Genomic DNA, 20,968 nt, shown 5'->3' on the forward strand with positions numbered 1-20,968 from the left:
AAAACAACCCCTGCTCACCCCCTAGTTAGCTGGGCACAAGCAGTTAGGCTTATACCAGAGGCAATATGTAAAGCGTTTGTGCAACACACACACACATCAGTGGCACAATAAATACACCACAAAAGAGACACCACACAGTAGTATATAAAAAAACAATTATGTATTGCATATAAACATAGACCAAAACTACATAAGCCGATAATTACTTTGCAAACTAGGCAAATGTCTAAACATCAAAGTTAGTGCAATTAGATAACTTATATTTTGCACACGTCATAAAAACACCATCACTGCGCATATAATGTGCATCCTGAAATAGTACTGGTTATCCTGTCAATGCAAAGCAAAAAAAACGACATAAATCATATCTTAGGGCATAAAATGCAACAGGTAGCTTAGGGACAAAAACACATAGATCAGCGTACTTCACTGTAGGACATAAATCACCATATGCTACTGGGTAACCACCAGTATCACCATAAATTCATAGAGCACAGCGCTTCTGTGCTTCTAATACACACTGTACGGTAATTTTACTCCCAAACATAGACTACAGGGCTACTACAGTCCCTCCCAATGGAGATGAGGGAAGGCACTAACAGTAGCACTATGCAGGGAGACCTCGTACTACTCCCTTGAGAATGAGACACCACCGTCTGGTTTGGACACAATCAGGCCCCTGCTGAGGCCCGTACCTGGAGCCCAGCAATGGGGTGGGCAGGTGGAGCATAAATACAGCCCACCATCACTGGGGCTCTTTGACAAAAGAGGCGGCCTGGATCGCCCATGCTGGGTCTGGCGCAGAGTCCCATTTCTCGGCCGGTCTGGCCTGGTGAGGGGAGCCCATGCAGCTCTAAACATGCAGGCAGGGCTGCGGCGAGGAGAGCAGCCTTGCCCTCCTCAGAATCAGGCTGGAGCTGCCGTGAGGGAGGATGACCGTCCCTGCTTTCCCAGCCGGGTCTCCACTGTGGTACGGCAGCTTCCCTGATACAGGGGCCTCAATGAGGGGAGTGTTCAGATGGCCCCCCATGGGATCTGCAACAGCAGCGATGGTGCCTGGATGGCCCTTTCTCTCCAGGTCCTGCACATTGTGATCCCCCTCGCTGAAGGGGGGACGCAGTAAAGGTAATCACCACGCTGCTCTTGTGGATCCAGAAAACCGTAGCAGCTCTGGTTAATAATGAAGCACTCACCTCACACTTCTACTTAGGAAGGAATAATCTCCTTTTGAATGACTCACAACGTGCTTCTGTTTTGTGTCAACCATCATTCCCCATGTGCTGGAGACAAGCGCTCAATATGCGCTTCTCAAAGGGGGAACCCCAAAGTGCTCACCACACGCTGGTCGCCAGGAGTAGACAACACATGCTGCTCTGTCACAATGCAGTGTTGTTCTGGATTCCTTAGAGGTCCCAAAGGAACAGGGAGGGGTCCAGCCTACCCATCCCTGGAGAATACTGGGGTCACGAGAGCAGGGAACAGGCAGCAAGCCAGCACATCAGGGTCCTTGCAGCAAAGTGGCAGTCCTTCTTGTAGCCCAGCAGGCTGCAGGTCAGCACAACAAGCAAGTAAGCCCAATAGTCTTTCTTCCTGGCACATAGTAGTTCATTCTGGCAATGTGCAGTCTGTAGAGCCAGCAGTGTTTAGTTACAAGTCCACGTAGTCTCTAGAATCATGAGGTAGGAGCCTCTGTACTTATACTCAAAAATGTCTTTGATGTGGCGTTAACTTCAAACAGCCTTTAGAAGTGCACAACAGCTCCATTCAATCCCCAACCCTGGCTCCAGACACAGTACGGGGGGAGACAGCATTGTGAATGGACAGGGACAGCCCTATTCAGGTGTCAGGTGCTGAGCTCCCACCACTCTAGCTCAAGAAGGCCCATCAGCCGGGTGCAGGACGCACCTCAACTCCCTTTGTGTGACCGTCTAGAGTGAATACACAAAAAAGGCACCTATCAGTCCAAACCAGACATTAATTTGAGTCAGGCTGCAATGAACAAGGAGTCATAAGCATGCAGAAATGCCCACTTTCTAAACGTGGCATTTCGAAAATAGTAATGAAAAATCCACCTTCACCAACAATCAGGATTTATCATCACTATTCCAAACATACCATCCATGGTAACACTACTCCTTTCAGATCAGATATTACCACTGAACACCTATCAGGGCATTCCCAATGCAAACCTATGAGAGGAGCAGCCTCACAGCAGGGAGAAACCAAATAGCCTGTTTGTCACTACCAGGATATGCTACACAACAAAGACACATGTCCTACCTTTTACCTACACAGCAGCCTGCCCATAAGGCTACTTAGGTTCTACCTTAGGGATGACCTATATGTAGTAAAAGGGGAGCTTCAGGCTTGCCAAGTAACTTTAAATGCCAAGTCACTGTAGCAGTAAACTGTGCACACAAGCCCTGCAATGGCAGAGGCCTAAGACAGGTTTGCAAGGCTACTTCTATGGGTGGAATAAGCAGCGCTGCAGGCCCACTAGTCGCATTTCATTTACAGGCCCTGGGTATGTGAGATACCACTGTACAAGGGACTTACCTGTAAATTGAATATGCCAAACAAGTGTAGACCAATCATAACATGTTTAAGGGAGAGAGCACATGCACTTCAGAACTGAATAGCAGTGGTAAAGTGCCCAGAGTCCTAAAGCCAACAAAAATCAGGTTAGAAAAAAATACAGGAGGAAGGCAAAAAGTTTAGGAACAAACCTGCAAAAAGGGCCATGTCCAACGCTCCTCTATGGATGGTGCCAGAGAAAAGAAATGTGTCTAAATCCAATCTGACTAACAACTGGATGCAAAGTTACAACATCCAAACTGCAATAAAAAGACCATCAGCTGTATTTATACTCACAAGTGCATGCCAGGCAGTGGCGTATCTAGGCAGTTTGGCGCCTGTGTGGTCCCCGCCTTTACCGTCCCGTGGCCGCGTTGAAGAGCAGGGGGAGGGATACTGACAATATTTTCTGTGTTTGCCGCCCCCGCGGCAAACTCATGGTAGAGCCCCAAAACTCATGCCACCCAGGGCGGACGGCCCCCCGCCCCTCCTTGCTTTACCACTGATGTCAGGAGGTGATCTAGCTGATCAAAGGCATCTGCTGTGTCCACAACGTCAATGAAGACTTTAATCTGACAATTTTCAAAACAAAAACATGGTCATGAGAAGTATGGTGAATTTCTAAAGAAAATTACAATGGTGATTGACCATTTTAAAAACTCTGGCTCCTGAACAATTTATTGTTATTATTAGAGAACCCCAAGAGAGACCCAAGGGAAGAAAGAAACATGTGGCAAAACATTTTTGCAAAGACCATGTGAGAAAGTACCAGGCCACACATAGGTAGGTATATGTTCGCAGGGTATTCATCACTTTTCACAGATTTCAATTTCGGACTTTTCAGGCACTTTGAGCGAATGATTGACTGAATAGTATATAAAAGTGAACCCTACACAATGCTTGCAGCATACAGTCATCAATGCAACACATAAGAGATGCACCCTAATGAACCTTATCCGAAAATATGAATTGGCTGTCTAAATCCCCCTCCCTCAAAAAATGTTACTCCCCTATGCCATATGGTGCTTTATACATCTCCCTCACTTCCTTCAACCGTGAGGATCTTTTTCTGCGCCTCTCAAGAACAAGCTTTCCCCCTGTCCCATGTTTGGAGGGACAGGCTTCATCTCTTGCATCTCGAAAGCTCTCTATCTCACACCCAAAGAGACCACTATCTGCTGCACTTCGCTTAAGAGCAACTTCTCTCTCACACATTGACGGTCACTATTCCTCTCACTAACCCTTGCACCACCTCTACCACACTTTAGCAGGTGCGGAGCTCCAGGTGGGTTATTTAGGGTGTGACAACCCCCTAATAAATGCAATCTGGTGTGTGTAGTTGGGTCCAGGGGCCTCCAGTCGGGCTGGCAGTGCCTGTGGTCGCATTTCTACTAAGATCAGCAGCACTTTCCAGAGATTGTATGCACCCACCCGTCCTCTTCACTCTTACACAAAACAGGCCAAGAATAAACAAAGGACTGGATAACTCTTATGTGGTGCAGAGAAGCCTTTTTAAATGTAAGACTATCTTTATCCATTTTGCCATTTCAATGGCAGTCATGGTGAGAAATATCTGTTCCACCCCTCCTGCGAATCTAACTGACTAACCTCGACCCTGTACTTTAGGGTAGGCAGTCTCTGTTCCTCTCACCCCAGAGTGCCCTTTGTTTCTCACTAGGGAGGTGTGCTCCAATCCCTCTACCCTACAGCTCCTTTTCTCCACACCGGAAGGTTATTTCTATATCTTTCACACTCCCAGAGCTCCCTCTGAGTGCCACAGAGGTGCTCTCTCTGTGACAGTGCGTCAGACTGATAAATATCTTCACTCCTGTCACCCCAACCTCTAGGACTGACCCTGAGTGTGGAACCTTAGACATCATCTCACCCAGAAATTCTCCTGTGTCTCATTCTGTAGAAGACGTCTTTTCCAGCCATTCCACTCCACTACTTCCCATGCTCCCTACTGTTAGAAGGAACACTATCAGTCACTCACTTCAATGGCCCTTGTGACCAATACAATGAGAGGACACTTCTGACGATTCACACCATTGCCACCTGTGCTCCTTATTGTAAGAGAAGAGCACAACACAAGAATTGCCAATACTGATATACATTCACTCAAACTTTCATTCAAAGATCACATTAATTAATCGCTATGATCTGAAAGCATATTTTTTATTTTCTTTACTTCTTATTATTTTAGAAATTCAATTCATTTTAGAAAATGTGTTTTATTTTGGTACGTACAACGTTTGTTCTGATATTTGAACATACACCGAAATCACAACAAGAAAAAAAAGGGACATACATATTAAATGACACAATACATTTTCAATGCACAAATACTAACCAGGGTGGAGCTGGCGTAGTGAGACTATGCGGAGGTCCAAGGAGTTGGGGGGAAACTCCATGGAACTCTACTCTCCTCCGCCACCCACCTCCACCCCCTATTAAAAAACAGTTAAAAGATTAATTTAAAATTACATAAAAAGACACTTACCTGCACTGCAGCGTTCCTGGGCAGCCCTCCTCCTTCTCCTGGTCGTCTCTCTCCTACGTGGGGTACATCTTGGGAGAACTGTGCATGCACACATGCGCGCTCACGCGTATTTCTCGCAAGACGTCTTGCAAGAAATGCACATGAACGTGGGTGCGTATGTGCAGTTCGCTCAATGAGGTGTGCCCCACATAGGAAAGAGACGGCAAGGAGGAGGAGGGCAGCCCAGGAACGCCGCTGTACAGGTAAGTGTCTTTTTATTTAATTTTAAAATAGTATTTTACTATTTTTCAGGAGGCGGGCTGGCTAACTCCGCTCCGCTCCGCTGCGAAGTCGGAGATTTGCCCTATACTCCGCATTCCCAGGGAAGCGGGCAAATCTCCACACACTCCACTGGCGGAGCGGAGTATAACGCCCAGGGTGAACAAATACATCATATTACAGAGAAATAACATGTACCAAATATATAGCTCAGGTTCTGTATAGGTTTTACAACCACAATTATATCAACAACCAATACCTCTGGCTAATATCTCACTCAGTTGTATTTTAAATGATTTCAGAGGTAGTGACCTAATGGTGACCCTACTACGCTCACTCCAGTTGTTTATAACAAAAAAAAGATTGATTTTTGAGCAAAAGTGGTATTGCATCAACCTGAACACCTATTTGGCCAATAGAAAAACTGTTGACGCCTTTCGAACCCAATTACATTTCTTGAGGGGTTCTCCTCAGGACACAGAACACTTGAAGAGATTTGTCTTTTGTTGGTACTTCAGTATCCTATAAGATTGCAATCTGGGCAATATGGACGCCACACCTTGATGAACCTCAACAGGCTGATCAAATCCCCACAAAACATTTATGACTTTTCCATATGGAAGAGAGGCGAGTAAGGAGACTTAATTTCTCCACAAAAAGTGGTGCCATGAGTGGCAAATGTCACTGGACTGTGAATGTTGGCCATTGGATATTGAAGTACCCACCATAAGGGGGGTTCTTGCGATTCTCTTCGCGTGAAAATTTTGAAAAAAGACAAGAAAGATGGTGCATTTTCAAGCAAATTTGAGAAAGCAGGAAGGTTAATAAAGCAATTATGAAAATGCCTCTGTGAACTGTCACTTTTCTCTTTACCTATCTCTCTCCCAGAATTCACCACCTTCACCTGTAAGTGGCTGCGAGCTGCTCTATCGGCGTCACTCTCTTCCAGTGACACTCTCACTTTCCCATCTTCTAAGTATCCCTTCCTACCTTATCTCTTTCACTATCTCAGCATCTCCCCTCCTCTGTCACTGGCTGGGTGCTGCTGACACTGCCCGGTGACTGTCTCTTGCTGCCCCTTCCAATTTCTCGCAACTCCCATGCTCTCCTCTCCCTATCTTTCTATCTCTTCCTATCTTGTTGCTGTAACATCCATCTTGCTTGCTATCCCTCCCTACATCTCAGCAGGCGCGGTGCGTCCATTGGGGCGTTTGGGTGTTGCGCCCCCGCCCGCAGCTCCCTTAAGTAAACTAAGTTCAGAGACACCGAGGGAGAACTGACAATGCATGTCAGTCAGCATGACGGCGGACCGTGGGCGGTCCGGTGTCATGTTGACTGACATGCATTGTCAGACCAGGCAGGGACAGGCAGCACAAGTGTGCATGAGTGGGGTCGGTGCGCACATTTTTCACCCGTGTCCAGTCATGCGCACTTGTGTTTTCACTGACTTGCGCATGCCCATTAGGAGCCCCTCGCTCCCCTAATGGGCAGGCAGCGGGCGAAGAGTAAGCTGTGCCCTCAGCCAATCCTGGCAGCGCCAGGATTGGCTGAGGGGTTGCCACTCCAGTGCTGTTGAACTCAAGAGGCGCCATTGCCAACGCGGAGCAGAGGCGGTCAGGTAAGTTTTTGTCTTATTTTATGCTCCCTCGGCCCCCCACCCCTGCTCGACTCCCCCCCCTCGCGAGATGTGCTCTGTCGTAAGTCACTGCTTGAGTCCGTTCCCCTACTTTCTTAAACATACCTCCCCCACGGCGGAATTTGCCAAGGGGCAAGGCCGATGGTTAAGGCTCGACCTTTGGGGATGGGCGAAATGGGCAGAGAAGGAAAAGAACTCTGTCTTTTCCTCCGTGCCCAAAGAAGACCAGGACAGTGTCCAGTTCTCCCGCTGCTGGCAGCTGGCCCCCCCTCCTTTGTTCCCCCTCTTCCCTCTCTGTCTCGCTCCTCCTCATGTAGTTAAAAACTGGTCCGAGACTTCAAGAAACAGGTATTACCTTCTCTTTCCTCCTTTCGTTTATTTGCTTCCTTGTGAAATGGATCCAAAAAAGAAAAACACTTGCTGGAAACGTAGTCTTTTGCTGACATTTTTCAATTTCTAAGTGCAGCCTCAAGGTAGAGAGAAATAAAACATTAAAAATATGAAAAATAACTAACTAACTAAAGCAAGGTGGCCATATTGATTTATTCACACCTTAACACATTAGCCACATTAGTGTTTGCCAGTGAAACCCTACTTTTGTCGCCTCCTCGGTCTTTGAGCAACCATGTTTTCCCTGGGTGGGAAAGCACACTATTACTAGAGGTACTGAAATACCTGCTTGTTGGGTGCGTGCACGGTGCATTGGAAAACAAAATGCATACTGCGGCTCTGTATTCACAAACGTGGTCTTTTGAAACCATTCTGCTTTCGTTTTGTAATGATATAAGTAATGGGCATTAGGTCAGCTCTGTTACTCTCACACGTTCCTTTCTGCACCCTCGTTCCCTTATGTCACTGTTTCCTTCTCTTTCTATTCCCCAGTTAACTGACTTTTCTCTCTTGCTCTGGGGGTGAAGGCCGATGATGAGAAATACGCCCCGACCCGGACGCCGGACCTTAAAAGAGTGGCAGCGCTAAGCGCCCACCACCTGCAATCACCGGTACATATTAGGCTCTATATAGTAGAGTCTAGAGATAGTTCATCCGATTCTTGTGTGAGATGTGCTCTGTCGTAACTACTTGTCATTTGCTATGATGGGCGAATGGAGGTGCGGAGAAAGAGACGCGGGAGGAAGGTATCCCTGTGCCCTCAGCCAATCCTGGCGCTGCTGCAGCGCCAGGATTGGCTGAGGGCACAGCTTACTCTTTGGCCGCCGCCTGCCCATTAGGAGACCGAGGGGCTCCTAATGGGCATGCGCAAGTCAGTGAAAACACAAGTGCGCATGACTGGGCACGGGCAAAAAATTTGCGCACCGTCCCCACTCATGCGCACTTGTGCTGCAGTGCTGCCTGTCCCTGCCTGGTCTGACAATGCATGTCAGTCAACATGACACCGGACGCCCACGGTCCGACGTCATGCTGACTGACATGCATTGTCAGTTCTCCCTCGGCGTCTCTGAACTTAAGTAAACTAAGTTCAGAGACGCCAAGGGAGCTGCGGGCGGGGGGGCAACGCCCCAACGCCCCAATGGACGCACCTCGCCTGGTTTCATGCTGAAATGTCTGAGGTTGAATGTGGTTTTTAGAGCCATGCATGTCCCTGGGGCGAATAATGACATAGCGGATGCTTTGTCTTGTTCACAGTGGCAGCGGTTACGGCGATTGGCACCAGGAGCGGATCAGTTCAAGACCAATCTGCCTGACGGCATCTGGGCCTTGGGGGAGTGAGGGTGATAGGCTTGGTGGAAAAGTCTATAGCTGATACCATAACATGGACCTACAGACTGGCATGGGCGGAATTTGGAGCCTTTATGGGATGGAGCGCTGATTCTGCTTGCGGAGATCGGTCGACGGTGGAACAAGGAGTGTTGCAGTTTGTATTGCATTGCATTGACAAAGGGCTGTCTTCCGTGATGATCTCGGGCAAACTGGCGGGAGTGTCATTTTATTGTTGTTTGTTTTTTGGTTTTGACCCTACCAAAGATGTGATTATTAGTAGGGTACTCAGAGGTTGGGGTAGGGAAAGTCGGGGTGGTGGGGTGTTGAGGGAGGCGATTACGTTTGATTTGTTGGTCAGGTTGGTTGAAGTTTTGCCGCTGTGTTGTTATGACGCTTGGGAGGTCCGGAATTTTCGTTTGTGCATGGTATGGATGTTTTTTGGGGCCTTCAGGGTCTCCAAGCTGCTTGGGACGCGAAAGATGGGTGGCAGAAGGTATGAGGAGATCCGTTTGGATGAGGGTCGTTTGGGAATTTGGTTGGGCCAGTCTAAGACAGATCAGTTGGGGAGAGGCAAGTGGATTTGGTTGTGTGAGACGGGGGTGAGGGTGTGTGTCCGGTGGCTGAATGGCGGGACTTTCTGAAGACTGCGGGGACTGTGCGTGGTTATATATTTTGTCACACGTCTGGGGCAAAGGTGACAGCGGGCCGGTTGTTTGCGGTGTTGCGCATGGCATTGAAGAGGTTGGGGTTGGACCCGGTGGGTTTTGGGACGCATCCCTTCCGTATTGGGGTGGCGACAGCAGCAGCGCGGCTGGGGTGGTCCTGGGACAGGATTCGGCAGATTGAGAGATGGAAATCTAGGTGCTGTGAGCATTATGTTTGAAAACAGGGGGCTTGGCATAGTGTGGGGGGCTGAGCAAAGGGTGATTGGTGGATTGTTTTGGCTGTGTTACTAACGTCTTTTTCTTCCGTAGATTGCGTGGGTGGACCGGGGGCCAAGACGGTCACTTGGATTGTGGGGCATTCGTTTGTGCATTGGTCCTCCAAGTATGCAGAGCAACAGGTGTACAGCCGTAACCTGGGACTCAAAGGACAACATCATGAGGTGCACTGGTGGGGAAAAGGGGGGATGCGATGGGGGGCACTATTGCCCTGGCTCACGAAAATGGTCCCCCAGAAGGGATGCCCTGATCTGTTGATAATTCACTTGGGAGAGAACGATTTGATTTGGCTGTCGTGTTTGGCGCTCTTACAGCTGATGCAGAGAGACTTAGAGGTGTTGAAACACAGGTTGGCTGGGACATGCATTGCCTGGACTGAATTTGTTCCACGAAGAGTATGGAGGGGGGCGATCAAATACGGGGCTGTGGAAAAAGCAAGGAGGAAACTCAACAGGGCGATGCGTGTTTTTTGCGGGGAAAAGGACATCAAAGTAATTGCTCACCCTGGACTGCGACTGGAGGAACCACTACTCTTTAGGGATGACGGTGTGCATCTTTCACGATTGGGGAACGCGTATTACAAGATGGAGATGCGTGATGTGGTGAGCAAGTTGTGGAATGAGGCGATTTGGTGTCACAGGAATGCTTGAGTGGATGGGACGGAAGGACGCGCAGTTGGACCTCTGGGGCGGGGGCAGGTAACCGCCCTAGAAGGGGGTTCCCTGGTTGGCGATACTTGGGAGGGGTGGGGGAGTCAATAGCGGGCGTACCCATCCCTCGGGGGGGGGGGGAGTGAATGATGGGGGGGTGACGGAGGCATGAGGGGAATGCCAGGTGATACCGGGGAGGATGCTAGGAGAGCTGTGGAAATGGATGAAGAACGGAACGGGGCATTGAGTTGCAGGAGAAGTGAGTTCGGACTGGGTAAAGAGAGTGAATGGATGAAGAGTGATGTTGGGGGGTTGTTGGGACTGTTGTTGTTGTTATTTAGCTATTGATTATGTTGTACAGCCTGGTCCTAATAAATGGTCTTTTACGCTTAAGATACCAGCGTGGTCTGTTTATTGCGTGATAAGTCCTGTGGACACTAGAGGGGCACGTAGCCGGCAAAGCATAGGCGTGACCCCCTCCGCGAACTCAGCCACCGCCCCACGCGCGCACAAACACATACACGGAAGCCATGCAGCCGAAGTGGCGGGCTGCATGTTAAATTCAGGCCTGTCATCGGTCTGATAACCTGTCGGTCGTTGGGGACCCCGGCATCTTTAAGACATCACCGCTTAATCTTTCACAGGGGGTGCAGGAGAGGGAGGTACGGCGGAGATGAAGAGTGAGTAATTGGAAGCTGTGAAAGCAGGACTCACTGACAGGGGGGAATTGATTCAAGGTGTTTACCGCTCCGCTTGCAAGGGAAAATCGATGCTCATATTCCCTCGACGCAGGAGTGTGTTTACTCTTTGCAAACTCGCATTAAAAGTGAATTCTAGGTCTGCGCTCTGGCAGCCGGGTCCATACTTAGATTTCGCTTTTTTCTGCGCGTCTGCCTCCTCTCTCATCACGCGCCGTCGCCGCAGGCACTGCTGATGCGCTCCAAGTGAAAGAGGCTCTCGCGAGCGGCAAGGGCCTCCCGCGCCATTTCGCGTACGTGTCATCCTCTCTCCTCCCTAGCTGTCAAGGCGGATGGCACTCTGTGGTCCCCGCCAGCACACAGGGTAAGATAGCCGGGCGTCTCGCCAGCTGGGGCTTGTCAACGCTAACGTGGCAGAGAAGTTGTCAACGGGCGGCGCGTTACAAGTCAGGTCGAATATAGCTCAATGGATGGCATTGCCCCCCCCCCTGCTGCGCCAACCCGACCCCCTCTGCAGACGGGGAGCAATTGCTGGACATCACTAAATGGGGCTTTTAAGTGTCAAAACATATGTTTGGCCACCCATAAATCCAATCTTGCATAACTCAACCGGGTGGCATTCGAGGCCCCTACTGTGCCAGCCTGACCGACTTGTATAAACCAGCGAGTGATAGTAGGGCATTGCCATACACATTGCGGAAAAGGACAGGCTGGCACGTTATGAATCAATCAAATGTGGCATACACCCATGGGTTGGTGTTCTAGGCCCCCCTGCTCTGCCAAGTTGACTCACGTACGCCATTGGGAAGAGATAGCCCAGTGTGACGCCAGGTCACCAGTTTGGGGGTTTGAGATGCTTATGTGGCGAGGGAATTTGCAGACAGGTCGGTGTTATTAATTCAACATAGCTTCCTAAAGAGGCTTTGTCTTCCGCCAACTAGACGAACTCATGCAACAGGTAATTGGTTACAGGACGTCCCCAGAGGGGACTTGTAAACACATGCTATAAGTGGACAGGCGATGCTGGCATGTTATGATTTTAACTTAGCATAACTCCATGGGGTGACATTGCTTCACCCCTTGCTGTATCATCGTGGCGTCTTCATAGGTATATGGAGCACAGAGGCACAGGGCTGTGAAAGGCATCTGTGAAACTTGGAAATGCTTACATAGTAAAAACGTATATCCACAAACTTCTACAATGCAAATCCACAATAGCTTTACAACACATGACAAAAACACACAGCTAGAGACCAATACAAGAATAGCTAACGAACTAATGTAAACCTAGTATTTAAAAAATATATCCCAAAAGACATAATAACAAGCATTTACAATGCAATGGTCTCGGCATTAGTAAAGTTAGAGCTATTGGCATTGCTCATGACATTATTTTTGTTTATGTTTTTGTTTTTAAAACATTTAAAGAAACGGCATTGTTATTTACAATGTCAATAGCTTAATCACTCTCAAATGCGAGACCTATTGCATTTGCACCCACACACAGAGCCACCTACACACACACTGCTTAAGCTATTGACATTGTAAATAACAATGCAGTTTCTCCACATGTTTTAAAAACAAAAACATAAACAAAAATAATGTAATGTATGGGCCAGGCATTTACAAGTAATCCAAGCTGCAAGGCAGAGTTTCTTAAATAGAGGTTTCTTGTCTAAAATGCTATGCAATCTCTCAGGCTATATTAAAGGACTTATGGAAATTAAAAGCTGGAGTTTAAGATAAGCCTTCAAACTGCCAAGCAAAGGCATTTGGCCCTAGCTTGATGTATGCACCCTGCAGTGCATGTACAAATAGTGTTGTGTCTTTAATTGTTCAGGATGGGGTGTCAAAGCAGATGTGAATGCCTCTGCACTGTGCAATCGTGTGCAGAATACAACCGTTCCTGTCCAAGACTGCCGTTGTCGACAAACCACTGATGGAACCAGTGTAATCAGTCTGAAATCAAGTACATGAAAGAAACAATATCCAACTGGTAAACTAGTTCGAGGAATTTCTAGATGACGGAACACCTTTTCAGCAGTCCTGTCAATATAAGCCTGTGCTACAGTTAAGTTTTTTAAAAAAAAAAGATCACGGAATACAAACACGAGTATGACGGCATATCCGCCGAGGCTTTTATAACATCAGGAGTCAGGACACTCAATAGCCATGGTCCAACGCCATCCCACAAAATTATATATATATATATATATATATACATACATATACACACACACACACACACACACACAATGCTTAAGTAAATCACACAGACAACTCAAAGTTCACATGGCCACAGATCTATTAATAGAAAAATGTAATCACCGCTCGCAGGCGGGTAGTACAAGGGGTAGGTCAAACTTTTATTACTCCATCCGAGTGAAACTCTTAAAAGCAGGTTGTATTTAAGGTTTTTAAAAGTATTTTCAGTCGATCCTTGGGTTAACAACTTGTAGATTCTAGGCTTAGCCCGCTACAGATATCTAGTTCATACCGGCCACTCCCCAACCATCCTTGACAGAGTGTACTGTGTCTCCTTTGCGATATACTCCAGTCTTTCCCCGCTAGCACTACTGTATGGCATCCCAAGCATGGTTTTCATCTTTTGATGGCTCTGCTTTTGCTGTCTATTTCCCACCAAGAAATGTAGTCTCCTATGCCCTTGGTCTCAAGGCTTGCAGTGTTGCAAGTCTACCTTTGTGGGTAGGCGAGGAACATTATTCCCCAGAATCTGAATGCTTTTATAACCATGCTGCCATAGTGTTGGCATCCCTTTGCAGATCCCCCAGTTTACTTCAGTATCTTGCTACCTTCTGAGCAAAGTTTAAATGCAGCCAGCTAGATCCACTTCCCCCAATATGTTCATTAGAAGCATGTCACACTGACCCAGTACAGGTCAACCTTGTAATCTGCTAAAAGCCTAAACTTTCAAGATCAGCCCATTTCTAATCAAATTAAAGTCCATTCCTCTGCAGAATTTGCACATTTCAAAGTTTAATTTCCTCCTAGATTTTTCAACCACATATTGGAAGGTTGCTCCCCACCAATTGAATCGCAGTATAATTTTGGCCCATGTTACTCAACAGACCAGGATCGAGGATATTGCAGTCTAGCCTCATCTCATGTCATTAAAGTCTCCCCCTTCGCAGTAAAGGCAGACAATTTCCTCCCTTGTTGTTAATCCAAATGGCATCAGTGAAAGCAAATGAAGAATACTGTCGGGGCTTGAAGCTGGCCAGGTCCCTCAGGGTCTTAGACATGGTAATAATTAAAAAAGTAAAGTTAACGGGTCCCTTTTGGGGCCTGTATTTATGTCCTTCACTTCACAGGCAAAAACACTGATCGATTTCTTAGTCTTGCATTCCCAGATATTTACATTCTTTTGTGTAGCATATTACTCCTGTATTGTGCATGATTTGAACTGAGTACCCTCCAGGTTTTAATATGGGTGTCACGATTAAGAGCTAGGCAGTTGAGGATGCAGGCAGTGCGAGTTTCGAACAGTGCCTGTCAAAAAGGTGTTCAAAATACATGGTCATGCAGTTCTCAGCCTCTTTGAAGAATGAACAGGGAAAAGGTCACATATTCATATTATGTGCAAATATGCGTAAGAGTAAAAATAAATAACTTACCTGAACACCACTGTATTGCATTCCTTCTTCTTCTGGGCACAGGCTCCCAGACTGCACTGCGGGGAATCCTGAGGCATTAAAGCAGCGTTGTGATTGGCCTAAGCACGGTCAACTTGGACTCCCAGACAGACTGGAAGCCTGTGCCTGCTCTTTCCAGCGCAGCACAGCAGCTGGGACTGGAAAGAGCTTCAGTGCGCATGACGGTTTGTCCAACCTGAGACGGCAGGCCAAACAGCCAAGCGCATGGTAACCAGATTCCTGGGGCGGGTTGGGGGATTAAAATAAAACGGGGTTAATTATTGTTTTATTTTGAGGGTGGTGGCAAGAGGGGGCGGCACTCCTCTGGCCTGAGGGGGTGGGGGCGCTGATGAAGAAAAGTGATTGACACTCTGAAGACCATTACCCCTTCCACAGACCCCAGTAATGTTTAATTCATTCTCAGTTTCAGAATTCAAACATTTTCAATAATATTTACAGCAAAATCATGGCAGTTACTCATCTTAAACAGCTAACCAACCTCCATTTTTTGGGGGGCATATTTATATTGCGCGAACCCAACCCGAAGGTATTGGACCCCGTGAAAAAGCTCACCTCCCTGGCGCAGAAGCCCTCATGTACTTGGCATCCCTGGAGGAAGGACGAGACGGCAACTTGGGGTAGTGGCGCGAGCCAGTGAGACGCCGCAGCAGCCACGGACCACATCCCCCAGGTGCCCCAGCATCTACCGGCGCGCACCTGACGTCACCACCAGCGCCCGGAGGCGCTACTTAACGGCGGAGCGCCGAGAGCTCCTGGGACCCCGTGAAAAAGCTCACCTCCCTGGCGCAGAAGCCCTCATGTACTTGGCATCCCTGGAGGAAGGACGAGACGGCAACTTGGGGTAGTGGCGCGAGCCAGTGAGACGCCGCAGCAGCCACGGACCACATCCCCCAGGTGCCCCAGCATCTACCGGCGTGCACCTGATGTCACCACCAGCGCCCGGAGGCGCTACTTAACGGCGGAGCGCCGAGAGCTCCTGGGACCCCGTGAAAAAGCTCACCTCCCTGGCGCAGAAGCCCTCACGTACTTGGCATCCCTGGAGGAAGGACGAGACGGCAACTTGGGGTAGTGGCGCGAGCCAGTGAGACGCCGCAGCAGCCACGGACCACATCCCCCAGGTGCCCCAGCATCTACCGGCGCGCACCTGACGTCACCACCAGCGCCCGGAGGCGCTACTTAACGGCGGAGCGCCGAGAGCTCCTGGGACCCCGTGAAAAAGCTCACCTCCCTGGCGCAGAAGCCCTCATGTACTTGGCATCCCTGGAGGAAGGACGAGACGGCAACTTGGGGTAGTGGCGCGAGCCAGTGAGACGCCGCAGCAGCCACGGACCACATCCCCCAGGTGCCCCAGCATCTACCGGCGCGCACCTGACGTCACCACCAGCGCCCGGAGGCGCTACTTAACGGCGGAACGCCTCCCGCTCCGCGGGACGCGCGCGGGCGGCGCCAGGCTGAGCCCGGGCAGAGGGCGGGCCGTCTGTGGCCGTCAGAGGCCGGGCTGGGCCATAGACCTTGGTCCAGCGATCCGGAGGAGCGTATACTTCCCAACTATTGTTCACGTGAGACTTTCCCATATTGTGGACCTTGCTTGTCTTTGTGTTGGAGTAATTATAAGTCATATAGCTTGGTACTTTTCAAGGTCTGGTCATCTTTATTAGTGCTGTTGCCCCCATATGGTCTATTACTGTTTTATTATTTATAATATCCCAATCCTGACCATGCCTATTGGTAAACATGATAAATCCGCAGCTGGAGCTGGTCTAATTGACAACTACCTAGTCAAAGTGGTTAATAAAATTAATAATGACCGGAGAGCCTCACTTGGTAAAGGGGGCCTCCCTGCCCCTTCTGATATTACCTCCAATTCTGCGGTTGGTAGTTCAAATGAGGATACCACCGGCATGAGCATTCGGCCGGTCACAACAGTTGAAGCTCAGGTTCATCCAGAGCCCTTGGAGGATTCTCCGGATACATCCACTATTGATTTAGAGGAAGCTCCCCCAAGCCCTAGACCTGTGAGAGCCTGTAGGAAACAACTTAGTAAAAGGGGGGGAAAGCATACCAAAAAAAGAGCGGAAGCTCTGCACCAAGCCCCAAATAATACTGCTCATGGAACCGTATTGCAGGAAGTTAACAGCTCAGCTTGCATTAACTTATCACCAGACCAATTTGCATTACTAGTATGTACCTTAGAGGCTAAATTTGAGGCTAAGTTAGCCGAGTATACCCAATCTCTAATGCTTCAAATAAACACGGCTAACTCGGAAGTTAAGAGGCTTGGAGATCTTATAGAGAATCTTTTGTCCGCTAGCGAAAGAGCTAAGGCATTAGCCATGGGTTCTGCTGCTGTCTCCCAGGGCACAACATGTGATTCTTCTCAGCGACCCACTCAGTGTTCCGTTATACCGGAAATTGTTCCCTCTGACCCTATACCACTTAATGGTTTATCTAAGCAATCTTCCATGGGTCAAGGAGGTACATCAACCCTTAGACAGGGAACAAATATTGGTTTTACTAATCTTACCCCAGATTGCGCGCCATATGTGGTTGTCCTGACAAATGTGCCCCCCTTAGAAAATCAGCATGCTGAGCCCCGTGAGGAATCACATGAGTCTTTAAAAAATAAAACAGTGCCATGGCTCAATAGAAGATGTGGCTTCCCGACAAAGCTCGCAGATCAAATTTTATCCACTAGAAGGACGAAGTGGGTTGGCCCATCTCGAAAAATCTGTAGTGGGGATTGCATTATAGTTAATTTTAAATACCCCCAACATAATAATACAGTTTTGCTACGTGCAGCTTCTTTGGTGGGCGATGCTAACAGTGTTTGTGCGCGCCCGCTGGGATATTTTTATACGCACTTAATTAAATCCCCGATCCGCGTGAGACCTAGACCATTTATCTTCAGGGAGCCCCAGACCCTTGTAGCCCCCCAAGTGTTTAATGTTGATAATTATTGTGGGTTTGGTTCTAACATCACCACCCATAATAGATTTGGGGCACTTTCGGGCATGGAGGCCTGTGATTGACGTGAGGTCCCTGAGATACAGGGAAGTGTTAGTCTGGCTGTTTCGGGCTCCCGAGAAACTGTAGAACCAATATTGAAACATGGAAATTTTCAATCCAATCCTGATAGCGTTGTAATTGACACCGGGGAAATGGTAAAATTGTTAAGTTGGAATATTGCGGGCTTACGGACAAAAAAGAATGATAGTGGCTGGCTAAATTTTTTAACACAATTTGACTTTATAGCCCTTCAAGAGACTTGGGATAAGGACTGTGACTTTTGGATTGATGGTTTTACTTCCTATTTTGTTCCTGCTCAGCGCTCTATAGCGGGAAGAGACAGGGGTGGTCTCATGTTTTTAATCTCAGTAAATACTATAGGAAGAGTTAAGAAGGTTGCATGTACCTCCCATAATTGTCTTATATTGGAAGTAAGCCTGACAAACAACACCAAGTTTATTTTAGTTAACTGTTATAACTCACAGCAAGAGGAGTCCCCTAACGAGCATATTCATTTGCTGTCAACATTTTTAGAATCCTATAAGGAAAATCAATCCACTTTTTGTTATTATATCCTGATGGGTGATTTTAATGTGCATTTATGTAATCTAAATTGCCATTATAGAGATAAGGATGGCCCACAATTCACAACCCCTCAACATTTTGAACCTAGCTTTAAGGGGGAAGCTCTGGAGACCCTTTTGTCTAATAATGAATTGTATGAAGTACGGTTCCCTGACAAGAATATTCGTGTCCCCACGTATGTTGCTAGGGATTGTGAATCTATAATAGATTACATATTTTTATCTGCAGGGCTTTTAAGGCACGTGATTTTTTATAATGCTTTACATTCCTGTTTTAGTGATCATAACCCGGTGGCAATGATATTAGCGAATGATTTCCCCCTTATGGATAAACCAGCTCTGATACCTGCTTTAGTTAACGTGAAAGTCAAAGATCAGGGGAGGAGATTAAACTGGAGTAAGGTAATCCCTGAAGATTTTTTCAATTCAATCACCTTAAAGGTTGGCCCACATTTAAATATATGCGCTGATCCGCCTTCTTATGGCAGGGATGTAATAACGTCTTTTGAAGCTATTTGTTCACAAGCGGCTAACGAACTTACTACGAAAGGCAGTGTTGATAAAAGTAAACCTGCCTGTGGTTGGTTTAATCATAATTGTTCCTCAGCCCATAATTTACTTTAAAAAGCCCTTAATGACAATCCTAGAAATAAAGGGCTAGTTACTCAGCTAAGGAAAGAGTATTCGCAAGCAATTCAGGCACGGAAAAGGGAAATTAAACAAGATGCATGGGTAGCCTTAATGGATAAAGCCACACTGAAAGACAGCTCTAAATTTTGGGAAATTATTAATTCCCCCCTGCTATCTGGCTCCCAGAACTCTGCGCTAGAATTGAACATCTCTGAGGAGGAATGGTTAGGCCACTTTGAAAAAAATCTATGGGAGTAACCTTGAGCAGGAATCCTTTGTGGTACCAATTTCTAATCCTCCCTTCCCCCCTATCAATTTTACTATTGAAGAGGTGGAGAAAGCTATTGAGGGTACGGCCGGGCGCAAGGTGCCAGGCCCAGACGGGGTGCCTTCTGATATGTATAAGGCTAACCCTAAGTACTGGGCTAAAATATTGTTAAATGTTTTTAACTCTGCGGCCGTAACAGCTTTTCCGAAGTCGTGGTCCCAATCGATTATAATCCCTGTGTTTAAGAAGGGCCAAAGGGGAGACCCTAGATGTTATAGGCCCATATCCCTGTTGGATTCTTCGATCAAAATCCTTGGAAAGGTTATTTTGGCCAGGATATCAAACTGGACTACAGAGAAAGGTATAATTTCCAATGCCCAGTATGGTTTTAGATCAGGGAGGGGTACAGAGGATCAATGCCTTAATTTACACTTAATTGTCGCAAAGTACACAAAAGCTATAGGGGGCTCGATTTTTCTAGGTTTTATGGACCTGTCCACGGCTTTTGACCTGGTTAACAGATCTAAACTTTGGTCTATGCTCCTGGAATTGGGTCTGGATAGGCCCCTTGTGTACTTCTTGGCGGAATTACACAAAGATCTGAAAGCCTCAATAAGGATGACTCAGGAGGGGAAATGTACTGCTAGTTTTAAATCTGGTAGAGGGGTACGCCAGGGCTGTATCCTTGCTCCTATGCTATTTACATTGTGCATAAATTCCCTAGAAGATAATTTGTTAACTGCATCTCTTGACATCCCACGGATAGATGGTACTCCTATACCTGTACTTCTCTATGCGGATGACACAGTTTTATTGGCCCGGACTCGGCTCGGGCTCCAAAGAATATTGAATTCTTTTGGGGATTTTATGATATCTTTGGACCTTGTGGTCAACAATGGTAAATCCCATATTATGGCACTGGGTAAGGGAAAGAACCACCTTAAAAACTTTTATTGCAGTGGAGAAGTTATTACTAGAGTGAAAGTGTTCACCTACTTGGGAGTCGTTTTCGACGATAAAGGAACTTGGGCACCTCAACTATCTACCAAGGTGAATGCGGTACGTAGCTCCTCGGCTGCAATATTGGGTTTTGCGAAAAGGCTGGGAGGGAAACCCTGTGAGGCTATTCTAAATATATACCAAGCTAAAACTGTTTCAATAGCTAGTTACGGGGCTGCAATTTGGGGGTATATTAAATCTGATCCCATTCAAACAGAAGAAAATAAATTCTTACGTGCCCTTCTTGGCCTCCCTCAATCTACTGCGACACACTCGGTCCATCTTGAACTGGGGATAGGATATATCTCTGACATTATAAAAATAGCTCCAATTCTGTTATGGATCAGAATCTGGTTGAATCCGGACCTTACGTTGAATCATAGTATCCTGAAAGATTGTATTAAATTAGATAATATGAAGGAAATTCAGTGGCTGTCCTATATTAAATTGATATCTAAGAAAATTGGACGCCCAGAGTATTTCACCAATCCCGAAGGCCTATGTAAAGCTGATCTAATGTGGGTCAAAACTAATTATAATAAGCACTGCGAGGTTGAGCGAGAATCTCAGGAGCTATGCAAACCTACAGTAAGGGCTCACTTCTTGCTTATTCTATCTTTAGCTATGCACCCATATCTGTCAACAGTTACGAATTTTTATCATAGATGGCTATTGACTAAATTCCGTTTCAACCAGATCCATTTAGTATTAAGTGTCCCACAGGGTTGGTCTAGGCCGGAAGATGCGGCCCCTTGTAAATGTGATGATTTCTCTCTCCAAGATACAATGCATTTTATGTTTTTTTGTCCTCTGTACCTTGAAGCTAGGAAA

At 47.2% G+C, this 20,968-nt stretch overlaps 1 long non-coding RNA gene across 2 annotated transcripts in view; it reads right to left on the bottom strand.

The window, feature by feature from the left end:
• LOC146871602 (uncharacterized) overlaps positions 1-20,968 on the bottom strand; it is a 78,975-nt gene that overhangs the window by 1,762 nt on the left and 56,245 nt on the right. Inside the window, exon 3 of one of the 2 annotated variants that reach the window (XR_014959585.1) lies at positions 2,872-3,146. The exons of the other annotated variant lie outside the window; for it this stretch is intronic. This is a non-coding gene — a long non-coding RNA (uncharacterized LOC146871602). The remainder of the gene's footprint in view (positions 1-2,871; positions 3,147-20,968) is intronic. 2 annotated transcript variants of the gene reach the window in all.

Source organism: Triturus cristatus, chromosome 1_1, assembly GCF_964204655.1.
Source record: "Triturus cristatus chromosome 1_1, aTriCri1.1, whole genome shotgun sequence".
Classification (NCBI taxonomy): Eukaryota; Metazoa; Chordata; class Amphibia; order Caudata; family Salamandridae; genus Triturus; species Triturus cristatus.